At 33.2% G+C, this 19,885-nt stretch overlaps 1 protein-coding gene across 3 annotated transcripts in view; it reads left to right on the forward strand.

Moving 5' to 3' along the window:
• The first annotated feature begins 348 nt into the window (after window positions 1–348).
• Window positions 349–19,885, forward strand: part of LOC131843179 (uncharacterized) — a 195,316-nt gene continuing 175,779 nt past the window's right edge. Inside the window, exon 1 of one of the 3 annotated variants that reach the window (XM_059191792.1) lies at window positions 349–572. The gene's annotated coding sequence lies outside the window, so the exon portion shown is untranslated. Of the gene's footprint in view, window positions 573–627; window positions 670–19,885 lie in introns of those variants that run through there. The other 2 variants (XM_059191794.1, XM_059191795.1) reach the window with 2 other exon arrangements.

Below are 19,885 nucleotides of genomic sequence, written 5' to 3' on the forward strand. Positions count from 1 at the left end.
TTGAATATTCATAAATGAGCCGTCATTTTTCGTAATCCCATTTCGTCGATGGGCGCGCAAATCGCTCGTGCGACAGGCGCGTTTCGTGCGATCTCTCGAATATCGGAGCCCTACAGACCGCTCCCGAAATCGTGACATCGATTAGACGCGAACGGCGTACGGTAATCGAGTAAACTCGGTTACGAAACTATAAAATATTGTGGAGTTAAGTTACGTTGGGTAGGTATTTTAGTTGGGAATTGTCCGCTCGCCGCGGTGCGATCGTACCTACGAGCCCAGTGGCACCGTCCGTCGCGACGCGCCGCACTCCGTGCGTACGTTAACAGAGCTGGCAGTGCCGCGCCGACCGCCGCGCAAATTGCACGTATATTTTGAACAGTGTCAACTGCCGCGACTCGACTCGCGCTACCTGTGCCCGTGTCCTGTGTTATACCTATAAAAAGTACGTAAACAAATCAGCATACTAACTAAGCAGTGAGTCGAGTACAGTCGCAGTGAGAGCCACGAGTGCGTATCGAGGAACGTTTGTTTGTAGCGAGCGAGTGGTAGACGGAATCTGTTGCATTCTGCAGGTGCTTGGTTCTTTATTAATTGAAAAGTGATTGTGAACGAGGCCACGGTCGCGGCACACATGTCCGGCCTAGTTTTCACGATCGCTGCCTCCGTCTTGTGAGAATTCCACAATTTGTCGTTTCTTTGTTTACGGAGACGAAGGGTGAGATGTTTTCATCTGGATGCGCCGAATCTCGCATGCACTTGTTGATTCAACTCCGGCCGAGCTCTGTCTATCGCGATTTCACTGTATCATTGACGGCGAATCCACGATAACTTTCCATTAGACGAGACAATCGATTCTGATGAAATACCAACACAATTATTATTTCTCCAATTACCCTCACTTAAAATAACATCCTTAACAATGGGAGGGCTTCTAAAAATATTGACGAAATGTCTGAGCTTGAAACCGATGAGGTTAGGCCCCGTCACGCGTAATGATTGAAAGTAAACTGTTCTTGATTAGGAACGAAGCAAATAATCTCGATCCGAATATTTCCCGTACGATTCAATAATTCAAGATATTTGCTATTTGTAATGTAGCCATTTTGCGTGAAGAAACTGAACATGGAGGCTGTAGAAAATTGGCGGCGGCATCATTAATCTAGGGATTTGTATTCATTGCTACGTTCACTGAAGGCACGTCTTATGTAGATACCGAAGCGAGTAATGTTTCGATTCATTTGGCTATACATAATATAAGAAGAATTAGTGTTTTTTAACGCTAGTAAAGTTCAAGCAAAATGGAGATTAAATACCAACCTCTATTATTCTTTATTCACCATTTTTCTATTTTAAATTTCAAATAATTATATCACGGATTTTTTAGAAATAAACGCATTTATAATATTGCGTCATAAATAGATTTTTTTTACTATCGACGTAGCTCGCAGAAAAAATAAGTGCGTTTATAGTAAACATTCCTTAATTACTCTTTCTATTACTTATGCCAAATGACTATTACGAATACAATAACATTCTATCATTGTCATTTATTGAAATATTTCAGAATATATTAAAAATTAAACATCAGGCATTCTAAAACCTCAATGAAAGTAATCGAGGCATTAAGGGACTTTGAAACCCCAAATAACAGCGTTTTGTTTAGAATGACAAAGATAACTCAATGCAGAGAATTTTACCTGAAAAGGAGCGCTACGCGTAATTAAAATATTATACGATATAACCATGAAGTCTTCCATATAATTCTTTCATATTAAGAAAGGTTTTTATCAAAATTTGAAAGGTTTTTATCGAAATTGACAATTCTTCCCTATATCTAGTACTATTCATACATTAGTATTCCAGAAAATGGTCTGTAACTATCATTCGTCTATGCCCTGTTACAGTGCCCTATTAAACTAAAATTATCTTTCAAACTTAAGACAAAAAAGCAATAGCATATTCTGGTGGTCACATTTCCCTAATTGAAATTAAAATTGAATCTGTATTTTTGTAATTGTACAAGAACATTTGCAAAGAATAAGAACTGAGTTTCTTGACAGTTCTTCTTAGCTCTACAAAAGTCTGTAATAGTCTTACAGGAATAAAGATATTTTGATTTGATTCAAATTGAACAAATAATAGAAATACATTCAAAATAGGCAAATATTCAAAATTGTAAAAGCTTCATATTAGTTTCATTTATGTTAATTTTGAAGACCTTAATTTGCGAAACATATCATAAACGAAAGACATAAAAACTCTTTTGTATTTTTGAATTTTGAATGCCTAGTATTCATTTGTTTTATGAATAAAAATATTATTATGGAGATGTGAAAATACCATTACAGCGTTTTTATTTATTTCCACAATTTAAAGCTATGATTTATACAATGTGTTATCAATTTCAGTGCACCATATTTAATGCAAATAAATGGTTAACAGTAAAGTAAACTGCTTCACGGAAGGCACAGATGAAGCATGTGTTACCACCGCAGAGGAATTTGCACAAAGTTGGTTGAAAAGGTTAAATAACTTTACAATTGCGCATACTTATATTGGAGCAGTGTTATGCGGTTTATCGTGAATGTTTTCATTATGCTATAACAATAGTAACACTGTTACATCCATTCTTTCTTCCTTCGTCCATCCATTGTTACTTACAGTTTGTTGAACGTCTAACCAAACTAATATACATATGAAGAAAGAAGTATTGGAAAATCTTTCAAGTATAAGTTATATTATATGAGAGTTAAATAGATGGATAATAATTTCTATACACACATCGTACATACATATAGGCTTAATTATAACATTACATAACAAGTATAACAATCCGGTAAGGGTAAACCTGCATGTGTGTGCTACAGAAAAAAAAAGTTATATTGGATGTAACTTATTTAAAAAAACTTAGGTGCTTAAAAATAGAGATCACTGCATTAATTGCAATCTGTGTGTAACCCTCATGAGTGTCTAGTATCTATCTGTATAAATAATGTTAGTATTTATTGCAGGTACTAAACTGTGTTGTACTTTTTGGTTTAGATTAATAAGTCGGTGTATTATTAAAGAGCAATGTATAAAGTATTAGTCCTTAGGGAAGATGGCATTGAGTGTATTACGAAGCTATATAATGCTTAGAGTTGTAGTGAGCAATTAGTTTCCGTCAGTATCAGTCTGTTTGATATTTAGAGTACAACTAGCTGTACCAGCGATTTAGTCCGCGTGGAATTTAACTTTAATTTTCTAAGATAAAATATTTTTTCTAAAATAAGAGTAGCCTCAGTTACTCCTTATTACATCAGCTATCTGCAAAAAGAGTCCCGTCAAAATCGGTCCAGCCATTTCAGAGATTAGCCGGAACAAACAGACAGACAGGCAAAAATTGTAAAAAATGTTGTTTTGGTGTATGTTTCGTATTTATTCGTTCATATGCATGTAGTAAGAAATAGTTATTTCAGTATTACAAACAGACGTATCAAATTTTATTTATATGTATAGATGTATAGATAAAAAATAGTATTAAGTTCCATTTTCATCCACAATTTGTCACAAACATCCAATTCCAGTAGTGTAATTACAAACTTTTTGGTACCTCATACACGTACATCACGTACTTTTGGTCCCTTGAATTTATTATCCTATAAAATATCCACTAACATACAATTATTGGTGTAGTAAGCACTCTGGTTTTATGGCTCCGTGTTAGAGCAACGTTGGGATACGATCTAGGATGCGATAACTCCTCGGAACCGGTCGAAACCAGTTTTATAGGATAAAAAAATTAACAAGCGGCGAGCACAGATGTTTTAAAATTAACATACTGTTACTAATCATCATTGGAGCGTCGCTATAATGACATTTACACATATTAATCGAAGCATTCGAGCAAAAATGTTCTAACTGCAATGAATGTAAGAAAGTAATGAAAGTAAATATTTCACATGGAATATATTCCATATTCGAGTTGAGATCGTTGCAATTGTATTTACTACACAGATTTAGACTATATCGCGAAAACGTTTGGTTTTTAATTAACATTTATGACTGACTGTTCGGTGATGGAAACATCGAAAGCAAAGCAAATCAATTCGGAAAACGGCGCTAGGATCTCGGTATCGTTGGATTGAAATATACCAAGCTAGATGTGGTCATATCAACTGTTGCATCCACAGAACGTCGACAGTTGATGTTTTAAGATAACAGCATATATTCGATTTTTTTAGATAGCAGCTGCGGTAATGGTATATACAGGGGCTAAGATGAGATGTTTTTTAAAATAATTTTTGGATGCACCAGTGGAGGATGCTAAGATGAGTATGTGGTCAAGTAGTTTAGGCCATCGTGGCAAATTCACCAGGAATTTAACATGATGGACGCTGGCGGGGCACCAGTGGAGGATGCTAAGATGAGTATGAGGTCAAGTAATTTAGGCCATCGTGGCAAATTCACCAGGAATTTAACATGATGGATGCTGGCGGGGCACCAGTGGAGGATGCTAAGATGAGTATGAGGTCAAGTAGTTTAGGCCATCGTGGCAATTTACCAGGAATTTAACATGATGGTTTTCAAGGGCAACCGCGTGGAGGTCAACCTGACATGGTACATTGCTAGTAATGAGTACTATCAATCCGCCTACTACTATCAATTCCCCCGAGAGGAGGGTTATTTTTTTTATTGGATGATAATGGAATGGTGCACCCACCTGCGCTAACAGCCTACGCTGACGGGGCACCAGTGGAGGATGATAAGATGAGTATGAGGTCAAGGCAGTTAGCCCATCTTGATAATTCACCAGGAATTTAACATGATGGTTTCCAGGGGAAAACGCGTGGAGGTCAACCTGACAAGATACATTGCTGGTTATGGAGTTATGACTCCACACTACCAACAATCCCGTTCCCTAGGGGGGAATAATTGTTAGTAATGGGAATTAGTGACCCCACTGCTAGCAATTTTCAGGTACCTTCCATACGGTTCTTGGAAACCAACCTGGTTAATTCATGGAGCTTCCGTTTTAATCTTATCATCTTATCTAAATCTGCCAGAAAAAAGATTTAAATGTCAAATAAAACAGTTCCTTTGCAAAAAAGATTACTATAAAATTGAAGAATTCGTTAACGATAATAATGTTTTTATAGAAAAACTTTAAATCTATAGCACTGACAATATTATCTGATTACATTAATAATGAGTGCGTAGCGACTTCTATGTTGATTATCGCATGCCTCTTACTTGTTATACTGTAATTATTTATATAATAAAAACATCTATTAAAAAGAGCAACACAGAAGTTTCTTGCTCATTCTTCTTGTGATGAATCTGCATTCCAAATGAGTTGTAGAATCAAAATATGACTATTCAAAAGTGCTTGTAATGAGTTTATTTGAATAAAGATTATTTCTATTTCTATTTCATCCTCCACTGGGGCTCTGCCAGCGTATACTGTTAGCACAAATTGGTGCACCGTATTCATCAATAGAAAGACTTCTTACTTACTTAAAACAAAAGTTATTTATTTTTATCTTTAAGTTCCTGTAGTTTTTCCCTTCATCCCACAGTTATAACTAGATATGCTTGAACATCATGTTGATACGAGTCTCGTGCTCCGCTTTCTGAATTCGAGACCCTTTTTGTTATAGGAGACGTAAATTGTGTTCCCCAAGTGAAATGATGGACTGAGTGTGCTCGGGGGTGTTTTAAGTCTCGAATAACTCATATTGAGATTTCTATAGATGTTTGTTTTCTTTTGAAAGCAAGCTCTTTAAATAAATAATGTCAATTAGTTTTTCTGATAGTGGTTTGTGATAAAATTACAAGATTTTTATGCGTTTCATTTATAGAACATAATTAATATAAAATTAAAATAATAAATAATCAATACTACACGATATGGCAGAAATCAAATCTGGAACAAATAAAAAAAAAACCGATCGTAATAATATATCGTGTACTAGCTGACCCGCGCAGCTTCGTCTGCATCACACTTACATGATATTCTGATAGTTGTATTATTATAAAATTCCATCGAAATCTGTTCAGTAGTGTTTGCGTGAAAGAGTAACAAACATTCGTCTAAATATATATATATATATATAGTCGGTGTTTCCCAATTAGTGGTACGCGTACCCCCAGCTGTACGTGAAGTCGCATCAAGGGGTCGGCTATCAGTAAAACAAACATACACACACACTCACAAACTTTTACATTTATAATATCACACTATGATTGCTACAATTGCTTCAAAAAGCTCAAACCTTGCGTTCCCGTTGTACGCAAGGTTTGAGGTTCTTTTTGAAGTGGTACGCAGCAATAACTATCTATATCTATACTCTATCTCTCAAATAGATCTATACTCACAAACCGTCGTGTTTATAATATTAGTAATAAATAGGAAGTGACATTCAAATCGTAAATAGTAGTAGTAGTAGTAAATATTACTAACTACTAGAATTTTACTAACTGCAATCTCGATTTCCAATAACTTTTCGAGTACTCAAAGCCGGATAACGCGGCAATATCGGAGTTAATGTTAGCTCACGAGTTGAAAACCGGTCATCACACCCTCATAGATTATTTTCTGTAGGAATGTAAAGTTACTAGTATATGATTATAAAACAGACATACTTTGAATACTTTATGACATCAGTTTTAGTAAAGAAATAGTTAAAATTTAGATGTCAATTTGTATAAATGTAAAAGAATTAAGTATTAAAATTTTTACTGTAATTTGCGTGAGATCGTGTAAAAAAAATGATGTATAGATATAAATATTAATAATACTTATAATATTCATAGATCAATGTATATATATATATATATATATAAAGGAAAAATGTACATTTTTCTCTCCTATCGTCCAATTCAAACGATGATCGAAGTCGGTCTGCATTCAAATAGAGTTGCCAACCGTTTTGTTTTCCCAAGACATGCCCTAGTTTTCGAAGTGTCCTGGGAAGTCCTAAATAGTTATATAGCAGCGTCCTGGATTTTTAAAATATGCGCGCCTCTTAATTACTGATTTTCTACAGTATAATTTTATCAAATACTTTTTATTAAAAACCTGATATTAATTACTTAAATTTTAAGTACTATATATTAATGTAACTATTTTTTTAAAAAAATGATGTATAGATATAAATATTAATAATACTTATAATATTCATAGATCAAAATGTATATATAAATATAGGAAAAATGTATGTGTATATTCATGTATACATATCATTTTTACTCCACATTTCTAACAATCCCATTCCTCCCTTAATGTAAATATTGCAACACTATTACTGCGTTCTATTTTTAAATAGGCCTAGTTTTATGAACTTTCTATAAGATTTTTTTTTTTTCCCAAGTCCTTCCGCTGGTTTGGGGTGGCATCTGCACTCGCACTCCTGCGGCCAACAGCATTATTAAAAAAAGTTTTTGTTTACATTGACTATTTAAACAGTAAATATATAATACATTACAAGTTAGTAACAAGTAATCTATGCCATAGATTAACACAAAGGCAGAAGCAATAAAATCAAAGATAGATAGCTCGAACGAATCACTTTTTAAGAGAAAATTAAATGGAAGTTTCCAGATGTAACCTTTCACCTTTTGCCTTGAATTGGATATAATCTTCATACTAATATCATTAATTTACGTTAATTGTTACTAACAAGTAGATATTAAATAGTACTAACATAGGTAATAAATATTTTCGTGGCCCTGATATGACTGGTTAATTTTCTATAAATTTTAAATTTTAAATATAAAAGCAGGTAAAAATTAATTTAAGTTGTAATTAACTTATTATTGCTTATTTACTGAAAATATCAAAATAATAAAATTCAAATTTATGTATGTACTAGTAGATCTCATACATAGGTATACATACATCTCATACAAATATATAATTGCAATATTAAATTAAATGACGAATCTCTGGAATTTATAGAATCTACTGTCTTTCTAGGAATCACACTAGATAATAAAACACAACAGCATTAGCCTTATTGTTAAAAGTTTTTGTTTACTGATTGACTATTTAAACAGTTAAATATATAATTACATTGGGGAAAAGGCAGATATTAAAAATATATTCATATTACAAAAACGTGCCGTTAGCGATCTACTGTATGAAGAGTCGTGACTCATTAAGAGAGAAATTCAAAGAGGCAAAAATCAATTTATATATTCAAATATCCTATATGTTCAAAAAATGACTTATTTCCAAAAAACAGCAATATTCATAATATTAATACAAGATTTAAAGATGTAACCTTCCAAGTATCGTTTAGAAAAAGTTTGCTTTTTGAATAGGTATAAAAATTTTAAGATCATATGTTGGAATTATCATTAATTTACGTTAATTATTTACTATCAAGCCTATTACTCACTAAACGATTACTTGAATGACATAGGTAATAAATATTTTCATGCACTGAATGACTCATTTAATTTTCTATATAAATATACATTTTAAATATAAAAGCAGGCTTTAAAAAAAATTTTTTTTAATTGAGTTTCTTGTAATTAACTAATTATTCTATATTTGGACGGTGAAAAAAATAAAATAATAATGTAAAAATATATAAGCTAAAATGTACATGAATAAATGATTTTTGAATTTGAATTTGAATTTACTAGTACATACAAATATATGAGATGTATGTATTACTTAAGTTGTAAACTATTGTTGTTACTTTACTAATACCTACCATTTTTAATATTTGCGTTTCGGTTTACAGTTAGAAAAAGTAAAAAGTTTGACGTAAATTAAAATTACAATTAAATTTCATGGTACAAGTCATGACACCTTAGTCCTTAGTAACTTGACATGATGCTTACACTGTTCTTATATTATATATACAGTCAATTTGCGACGTTATTTTCCCTTAAGTGAGCCGCTAGCTTGTTTACCATTATAATCACAAATTAAAAAAAAACAACGATTTTTTTTCTATTTTTTATTTCAATATACATATAGTACAAAGTAAAAGAATAAACATAGTGATTTCTATTGGACTTTTTATTCCAATAAATAGACAAGTAATTGGCATATTGGGCGTTTTAGTTTCGATGGTCGCGGGTTCGATTCCTCGATGCACGATCCAGTTACATAATAAAGTGAGGTAAATTTATATCAGAATAGTTGTTGATATTAAATAATGCGTAATGCGTAACTAGTAGCGTAATAACAGGCGGGGCGAATCGAGAATGCCAAGGTTGGGGCATTTTCTTTGATACATTAATATTTATTGATCGGTCAAGATTTAGACTTTTTTTAAAATCTAGGATTGGATTCTATAGATCCTTATATCTGCCAGAGACTATCAAAATAATAATACCTCAGGACAACTTACACAGAGCATCTAGTTCCAAGCTAAACAGGCTGTTTTACGGGTCTTAGACAACTGATAGAAATATTGATATATAGGTGAAAGTATTTCTAATATTACAATTGGGTGTTTTCTATGTATATATATTACAATAAAAACAATAATACTCATGTATACAAATGTTTGCATCGTCCGAGAAATCGATCTCGCAACTTTTGGAAGTAGGTTGGTGTACTAAATCGTTGGAGCAGCGCGGCCGTCAATATGGATGAAATATTAGATAATATATGCTAACATTACTAACATAGGTTATCTATAAATATAAATAAAATTGGAGAAGCTTACTGCTAAACCACTAGACCACTGAGCAGAAACGGATGCATTATTCCATATTAATCCCTAAAAAAATTTTTATAATATATTTTTTAAACCTATATTTCTCTGTATAAATCAGGTATTCCATTTTATTACAAAAAAAATAGACTATAGTTTGTTGCCTGTAATTTAAGAGCGAATCTGAACGATTCGAATTTAAATTTCTGACAAATTATCAAATAAACCAAGTTTACTAATGTAAATACACATATAATATTACAACTGTAATCCCGAAGGTGTGCAGAGAGATTGGTAACTTTTTTTCGGACTACTCTAACGCTGTTGGCCGCGGCCGGCCTTTACAGCTTCACCGGACGATAGGGGGCGAGTGCAGATGGCACTCCAAACCCGCGGAAGGACTTATGGAGCGACTGAACACCAACTCACGTCTGACGGATACGACTTTAGTCTGAGGACACCGCTAGGGGTTCGAACCTCGACTCAGGCCATTGTAATTTAGATCCCCGTTTGAATTCGAAGGGATATTGGTAACGGTCGACATTGCAGTGCACGCAAAATTTAATTAACTTGGCCGTTATTTATAAATGACTTATATGTAGACGTAGCTATCCTTGATCACAGCGGCCTTATGTAGTATGTTAATTATATACCCTACATTATTTATTATACATCTTTAGTTAATTAGAGTATCACTAGCCCCGATAACTTAGTTGTTAATGCATAAAGTTATAGAGTTCAAACGCCGACCTCGTATTAAAAACTAGTAAGTAAATGTTTATAACATTGTAGTGCTTGTAAATCTAATATTTTATAAACAGTAAATAAAATCTAATTACTTAATGGATTCATATTATTTTGTTTAATTCCACTACCATTAGCATGTGTGAGCACAAATATTCAGTGCGGAAACCTGACCATCGCTACTAGAAGCGTTAAGACCTTTTCTATTGGTGATCAATTTCCGGCCGTTATTGAGTCTTGAGTATACACCCATATTGCGACACGTATTTCGTTTTCTGTATGAGGTATCATCAACCACTTGTTTGCTGTTTCAGACATCTATTTGATTGATATCTAATATACAATATCCTTGTGTTACAGTGTTGGTAATGGCTTCTATGAAATCGATTCCCATGTTCCTATTTTTCATATCCCGAAGTGATGAGGGTCCTATCCACCTCAAAATATTTTTATTTTATGTAAGGACAATTTTTTTGAATACGTGAAGCCAAAACATTGTACTTTTTAAGAAAATTGCGCGGACTGAGTAGTATTTAATTATGCACACTTGTAGCTTATACAGAGAAGAAATGTCGACTGCTAACATTTTTTAAATATTATGCATAAAAAAGACTTAAATCAATAAAAAAAAACATTACACACACTACCATGTTTTAAAAAACACACGCATATATACTAATTTTAGTTGTTAACTCTTTTGTTTATTGTTAGTCTATGGTCAATTTGACCATAGACTTTAACTTGTTTGTCATTAATATTATTAAGTCTGTGGTCAAATTGAGAATAGATTAATATTGTTTGTCTTTAATATTACTTGTCTATAGTCTTACTGAATGTTAAATTAATTACGGTCGAATTTCGACCACTGGCCGACCACTAGTAATTTATTATTGCTACAGGAAAATAGTTTATAACCTACATGCAATCTGAAATATAGGCTGTATTGACACTTTACGCCTACATATATTACTATCGAACCTATCTAGACCACGTCCGCGTTCATGATATGTACCTATATCCACATTATCTCCGTCTGTCCCCGCCCGCGTGGGCAGATATCAACAATTATCTTTTCGCAAAAACTTCTTACCCAATATGGATACAGCGAAAAAGTGCAAAAGTTAGTAGTTACATAGCAACATTGTAATAAAGATTGTATTGTAAAACTTCGTGTGTAGTTTATTAAGGTTGGTCTCAAAAGATCTTGTATCCAGTGCCGTAAAACATAATCTATCCATAGATCAGAAAAAAAGAAGTCAAAAGAAAACAACATATTACGAATGCAAAAATTTGTGAATATGAATCGGTCTATTATGCCTGGTCTATCCAGAATTGATGGCCACACTGGTCTAGCGGTTTAGCACACCGCCAACTTTCGGTCACGGGTTCGATTCCTCGCAGGGCACAAATATTTGTTTTCGTGACCTATGATTGTATATATGATGTACGAGTAGTGTTTAATTCCGCGTTTTCCTTCTCTTGCCTTGATTCATGCTCGGTTTTCCTAGTCGACACTTATGACGTTCTTAGATTGAGTAGTAGCTATGACACACTAATTAGTCAATTCAAATATTTGCTTTGTGTTGTACGTACATTTACACTTATTCATAAAAACTTAAAAATAGTAGGTATATGCCTTTTAAGTATTGAAGTGATTTATTACATACTTTGACAGGAAGAAAGTAGCACTTAAAAAAAGAAAAATGACAACGCTTCCATTTAAGCTGATTTTTTAATATTACTAATTTGTTTCATAAACCGTATATCGTTTATGGTCAGTGTAATATAGACTACATTAATATCAAACAAATCACAACTTTTAAAATAGAGTAATTATGTATATATTTTTTATAAAAATACGCGCCTTTTTCTTTGTCGCAAATATTTAAATTAAGAATATCCCATATAAAGATTTTTTTAAATAAGCATAGCTGTTTACAATATATATAATCACGGATACAAGAAAGAAATAGATAGTTTATGTAGAAGCGTTTTAAATTTTAATTACTGTATTTTTATTATACATCTTCTACAATTCTTACAATAGTAAGAGTCTTTGATCATATAATATAATATAACTTAATATTGGTCAGAACAAAAATATCAATGAATCGATATAAAAAAATTCTCCTAAAAATTACAACTGTACTCGTAATTGAAATTTTAATTACACATTACTCTGTAAACATGACTGTTGTAACTAATTTCCATAGTATTTTATTTCATACTCGTTCTGTACCCTATAAACGAAAGCTAGTAAATTGCATCATCAAAACTAATTATGATACAGTTACATCTGACGCAACTATACAAGTACGTATTCGCATCTCGAATTTTATCGCACGCCCGCCACAGAATATTTAAAACAAAATGTCTTTACTGCATCTAAGGTTTTACTGTCACACTATCTGAGAACCGCTTCTTGTTCTTAGCTCTTTATGTAATTGGGAGCGTAATGTAGTGTTCGCCCGCCACAGAATTCTTAAAACAAAATGTCTTTACTGCCTCTAGATAGTGTGACAGTAAAGTCACTGTCACACTATCTAAGAACCATTTCTCGTTCTTAGCTCCTTATGTAATTGGGAGCGAAATGTAGTGCTCTGTGCTTACAAATTTTAAGTCACATCTGTGAACTAAGTCTGCATATTTATTACTTTTAATTTCCATTTCGCCAGTTTTTTTTTATTGAGAACACATAGAGCGTACTAATGAGCAGAGAGATATATAAAAATCTATATATATATATATATATTGCAAATTGTCTACAATAAATAGAAGAGTTTTTATGGGTTGATCAATCTAGTCTAAAAATTGATATAATTATATGGTTCACACTTGACCGGTTTTTTTATTTTTTGTTCTTGTATCTATACTTAACCTATTGTTAAGGTTGCTGTTCTTTTAAGTGTAGCAATTGACTTCTGCGCTCTCGTTGAGGGTTAGCGATGTAACCTTTTTTTACATTGATCTATTTTTACCGTTTATCATTCTAGACTTTTTGTATAGAACCTTATTATTATGCTAATTTTGCCTATTATTTATCTAAGACCTATACTTAACTCAAAATTAAAGTATTTATTTATATAGAACATTTTTGCAACTAAAGTTCTCACTTTCGTCGGATTTTTAATATAATTTTAGACACTATCGTCCATTTCAAGTGACAATTTCAATTCAAAAGCATTGGCAAGAATCTGAACTATTTTTAAAGAATATGTAACTTATACGGGCATGCATGATTATTATTTATAGGGAATAATACGGTTTACAATAGCAAAGTCGCAAAATTAAGTAACAAATGCTAAAAAACTGGGACACCCATACTTGGAAACGGTGTATTATCGCCGCTTTATTATCAGATAAAAATGAATCTGTTTGCGTACAAAGTTGGACTAATATAATGGATATTGCAGTAATATTGGACACACGTTCATGTTTTTAATAGATATACCAAATTCACTACAATGCGTGGGCAATTGCGATATTGTTTTTTATTAAGTCGTTTTACGGCCCTGGAAATTCCTTTTCAGCCAAACAATTACATTTTATTTTAATATTATAAACGCGAAAGTTTGTGAGTATGGATGGATGTTTGTTACTCTTTCACGCATAATATACTGAACGGGTTTTGATGAAACTTTACAGTAATATAGCTTATACATCAGAATGACATATAGGCTATGATTTAAGGATATTATGCAAATTGGACGACGCAGGCAGACGAAGTTGCGCGGGTCAGCTAGTTATACATATACAAGTAAACTATCCATTACTAGGTACTACTAGAGCGTCCTTATGGTATTCAAATAGGGTTGCCATATCTACGATAAATGACGACATCAAGTTGAAAAATAGTATTGAATTAAAACACGGATATGAATTAAAAGTAAATTATACCAATTAATGCAAAACTGTTGGCTCGCTCAGTTTGTGTGTTATAATAGTTTTAACAATTTGTAAAGTATGTAACACAGAGTAATTACTACATTTTATCATTCTACATGCAACCGTACATACATACATATATTTCTGTGTAATGCTTTAAACGTCATATTTAGTTGTATGTGATAAATAAATGAAATTTGTGTAATATTTAATCTGAATTGTTTATTATTATAATATTACTATTATAATATTAATAACGCGAAAGTTTGTGAGTACGGATGGATGGATGGATGTTTCACGCAAAATTACCTACTGAACGACTTCTGATGAACTTTTACAGTCTTCTCTCTTCTAGCTAGCTTCTAACTGGTTGGCTTCTAGCTTCTAGCTTATACATGAGAGTAACACATCTTTAATTAGTCATTACATTATCAATTACACCAATAGGATATATGGATAGACACACGGATATCATAATCCTTACTTCATTACTTAGTACAAAACAAAGTCGCCGTCGCTGTCTGTCCGTCCCTATGTATGCCTAAATCTTTATAACTACGCAACGCATTTTGAAGCGTTTTTTTTTTAATTGATAGAGTGATTCAAGAGGAAGGTATATATATATATAATACATGTACACCCGTGCGAAGCCGGGGCGAGTAGCTAGTATTATATAAAAAGAAGTCGCTTCCGCTGGCTGTTCGCTTAGAACTTTTAAACTACGCAACGGATTTAAATATAGTTTTTAGCAATATATAGAGCGATTAAAGAGGAAGGTTTATATGTATAATACATGTACAGGCGTGAGAAGCCGTGGCGAGTAGGCAAGCCTATAAATTTCGCGAGCATAGCTGGTACAAAATATTTATTAAAAAGTTTAAGCGTAACCTAAAGATATTTACCCAGGTTTGTCGACGACAGATATCGATAACTCGGAGGTATAATATCCCTATACTCGATACGATATTATTGAATATTCTAAATATGGCAAACAACGGGCCGTAAAATATCACACTGGCGTGTAAGTGGTACAAAGGGCTGTCAACTAAACAGGTACAGCGCTGCGGTCGGTTAGGTCTACCCAGGATTTTCGACGACAAATATCGATAACCCGGAGGTATAATGACCCTATAATCGATACGATACTATTGAATATAGTAACTGTGGTAAACCACTGGCCATAAAATATCGTACTGGCGTGCAAGTGGCACAGTACTGATTTTCGACGACAAATATCGCCGGAGTGTGCTATAATCGATACGATACTATTGAATATAGTAACTATGGTAAACCACTGGCCATAAAATATCGTACTGGCGTGCAAGTGGCACAAAGGGCTGTCAACTAAACAGGTACAGCGCTGCGGCCGGTTAGGTCTACCCAGGATTTTCGACGGCAAATATCGATAACCCGGAGGTATAATGACCCTATAATCGATACGATACTATTGAATATACTAACTGTGGTAAACCACTGGCCATAAAATATCGTACTGGCGTGCAAGTGGCACAAAGGGCTGTCAACTAAACAGGTACAGCGCTGCTGGCCGCCGCGGCCGAGTTAGATCTACGCGCCAATCATGACCGCTTCACTTTCACTGCGCGGGCGCTGACGCAATGCGAACAGGGTTGCCAACCGTGTATTTGTTTTTTTTATTCTTAGTTATCTTGGCCTTTCTCAATCTACTGAAATTAACTAAGACCCAAATACTACAATATTATTATTTGTTTTAGGGCTGCCAACCCTATTTTTGTTTTTTTTTTATTTTTACTAAATTTGTTCTTAGCCGATCTGCAAAAATAAAATAAGGTGCAACAATATTTATATTTCGTATTTAAGTTTATAAAATTTCGTTTGTTTTTAAAATAACGTAATTTAAGTTGATCTGAATAAAGGCTGTAATAATAATCTTACTAATATTATTACCATGACAATCGCTCTTAAGGATATCCTTCAATTCCTGTCCCTGACGGGTCTAGGTTGCGAACTTTGAAAGATGGTGCGCACAATAGATCTATGCGGATGGCAGTGCTACGGGTCTACCTGAAAATAGCCCAAAACCTTCAATAATAAAACGCGAGTTTGTGAGTGATGGATGCTTTTTCTTCTAAAATCAATGTGCCTAATTTTTATTAAGTTTATTTGAATAAAGATTTCAATTACTAAAGGTTGGTAACCCTAACCGCAACTGACACCGGCGCGAACGGCGAGTTTTTGTCTCCCTCCAATGAAACGTTTTGTTTATCTGCCACTGTTACGCGAGCCATGCGTTAGTTTGGTATTATAAAAATCAAACACCCATTCGTTATAAAACAAAACAAACAGACGTGTCAAGTCTCTGACTAAATATGGAGATTCTTAATTCTAGAGTTGCAGGTTTTTTTTTCAGCCTATAAGGGGCAAACGCTTAAATAGACAAAAAATACGCGAATTTAATTTTTTACCCGGCACATATATTATAGTGACATTTTTTTTTTTTTTTTATATAGTTTTCTGAGGAGCAGTCGGTTTTAACATATTTTTATTGGTTTTGACATATTTTTTATATTTCCACTCGCTTTTTATTAAATTAGGGGTACGAACGTTGCGTGCGTGAATTATAGTCTAGCGGTTTAATAGACTGCTTTACTTCCTGCAGTCGCGGGTTTGATTTCTCTCACGGTACAAATATTTTTCTTGAGTATGATTGTATCTATTTGTCTGGGTGTTTTTTCTATGTTATGTAAGTATTTATAAAATAAGTATATATCAAAAAATGTGTCTATGTTTTTATATCAATTGTCTAGTACGTATAACACAAGATCTGCTTAATTTGAGACTAGATGGCGCTGTGTGGATTATCCAGCGATATTATTATATATACGTAATTTCTTTGCGAATTGTGGATCTATTTGAGTGAGTGTTTTTAGGGTGCAATCGCTCAATTAAGAATATTCACATATTAAATTGAAAAGAAATTCCAATAGGTACGTTTTTATTTTGTTTTTTCTTCACTAAATGTCATACTTGCAACTGCAATTTCATATATTTCTCTAACAGCTATACGTCAATCGATCGTATCGACACCTACTCAAATCAAATTTTGAAATGTGCTAAACGCGCGATTTTTTTCAATTTCGCAATACAATGTTTTGATGAGCCGTATTTGTTGAAATTGATAGGTAAGTAGTGTATGTAAGTGTGAGAATTGATTTTAGGTTCGACGCGTTGACCTTTCTTTCATAGGCACTCTTGCGCAATGCAAAATTCCGATGACATTCTCAAGTACAGCGATGAGCTCATTTCATACAGTTTTCTTATATTGAAGGCGTTTTGCTGTGCAATAAATGAAACTTGAAACGACTTATCAAATGTCAATTATACGTTCCCAAATAGACACTTCAATACTTTTTTTGGACTACGACTCCAGCCATGCATAAATAAATAAAAAAATATATCCCTAATTATCAATATAATTTGATTTCTTACATGATACGAATCTATACGTATTATTCTTATTATACTTAGCTACATTAGCAGACTCAGTCTATATATGTCTGTTAAAACAGTGAATTGTTAATGATATAATAAAATAATCATTTGCATATTCATGTCTAAGTTATAAGTTTTAGAATTTATTAATGTCCAGTTCTGTAGAATTTCATTTAGTTCCGTTTGCTTGTCATTGAACGGGCCAGACTCATAAATTTGTTAGCAGTTTTATTACTGCCGACCGATTGCCTGTGTTTTTTTTTATTTTACAATACATCCTTGTTTATGCTACCGTACATAATCCTTAAATATGTATGCACTTTTTTTATTTTGGATCTATAAACTTTGGGGTATTCGGGATTTTCCATTTCATCTTGAATATTGGTATAGCGTTAGTTTGGAATAATTTAGAAGTTTTTAATATTCTCCTATAAATTGTTATAATTATTATTTATATTTACACGGCCAATAGTTTTTCCTGTTCTACTAATGGTTGACTGGTAGTAAACGCCGCAAGTTCATCGAAATGCGCTTTTTCCGTTTGTATTGTGTGCGTTAAATTATACGAAAGGACTTTCGAAGATGCTTTTCCGTTGAAATTTTATGAATTAAAGTTATGCCAGTTAGTAACGTGTTTTGAACTATTCAATATAAATTTTTAATATTCCTGTGCAGCCTATTTATATAAATCATATTGAAAATTCTTTAGCAGTATACATTCGTTGAGTCTTGATACGTAAGAAGTACGACTTCCAATTTGTCGTCCTTATACGAAATGAAATTCTAAAATACCGATACTTAATTCTCTAATTTTAGACTTAAAGTATCTACAGTTTATATTCAAGTATAAATATTATATATTTGTAGCAATTTTAATATCTTAGCGCACTACTTAAAGATGTATTATCGTAATATCTCAGAACATTTCACACAGCGTCTTCCAGTTCCAAACTAAACACAGCTTGTACTATGCGTATTAGATATAAATACATACATAATATACCTAATATACATAGGAAACACCCAGACCTATACAAACAATCATACTCATTAATAGAAATATTTGTACCGCGCGAGGAATCGAACCCGCAACCATCGGAAGCGGTGTGTAAAATCATAAGAGGTCATTAGCGCCTATAATTATAAAAACCCCTCTTTGTCATATATTAGAAGTAATTTGGGGTCGGCGTAAAATGTTTTTTTTTCTCTTCCATTCATCCCTGCTCGCAGTCTTCTCGTTATTTACTCCCTTTCTTACCATATCATCTTTCACACACTCCATTCTCTTTTTCGGCTTTCCTCTACCCTTATAACCATCCACATTCAAATGTAACACCTTCCTTAAAATTATATCTGGCAATAGTGCCCGTAGTGAATTGCTTTACTAAATTCATCAGCCGTTTAGATTATAGTTAGTCGTAGTACCTATATAGTTAGTCGGTCAGTCAGTCGATCAATCATAAAACAAAGTATGTGTTTATATGAATGTTAAAAATTATGTATAGCTGTGCAGTGTATATAAAAACAAAAGAATTTATCAACACTCATAATTAGTTGGATTTTAAAATGTCAATTAGTATCGACCCAGATATTTTCTGTATCACACACAACGCCGTGCCATTACCAACGTTATCATTATTGTAATAAGAGTTGTTTTAAATGTTAATCACAGTCCGTTCTACCTCCAATCATGTATTCATAATAAATAAATGGTTTACAAAAGTGAGTGTCCCAAGGCTATCTAGTTTTCACGCCGCTATTGAATTAGTGCGTCAATCTAAATTATTCTTTATAATATCACACATATAGGGTATATTCAAGGTTGATACATAGTCCGGTTTTTGTTGGATATCACATTATTGCTGTGTAGGTACATGGGAGTGGCTTGGATTGCAGCTCTGTTCTGTTATAGCCGACTTTATAAAGGTTGTTAGCAATTTTTGTAAAAGGAACGGTGCATCTGCTTGCGCTTACGGTTTATACTGGCTCGGCACCAGTGGAGGAAGATATTAGGTCATCCTGGCGAATTCAGTAGGACTTTATCACGATGGTTTCCAGTGAGAACTAGCAATGGATTAGTTAATCCACATTCTCTTTAGATTGTTTGGAGAATTTGAAATTGTGAACTA

Source organism: Achroia grisella, unplaced genomic scaffold (genome assembly GCF_030625045.1).
Source record: "Achroia grisella isolate CSIRO2021 unplaced genomic scaffold, CSIRO_AGI_Agris_v1 utg283, whole genome shotgun sequence".
In the NCBI taxonomy this organism is placed as follows: domain Eukaryota; kingdom Metazoa; phylum Arthropoda; class Insecta; order Lepidoptera; family Pyralidae; genus Achroia; species Achroia grisella.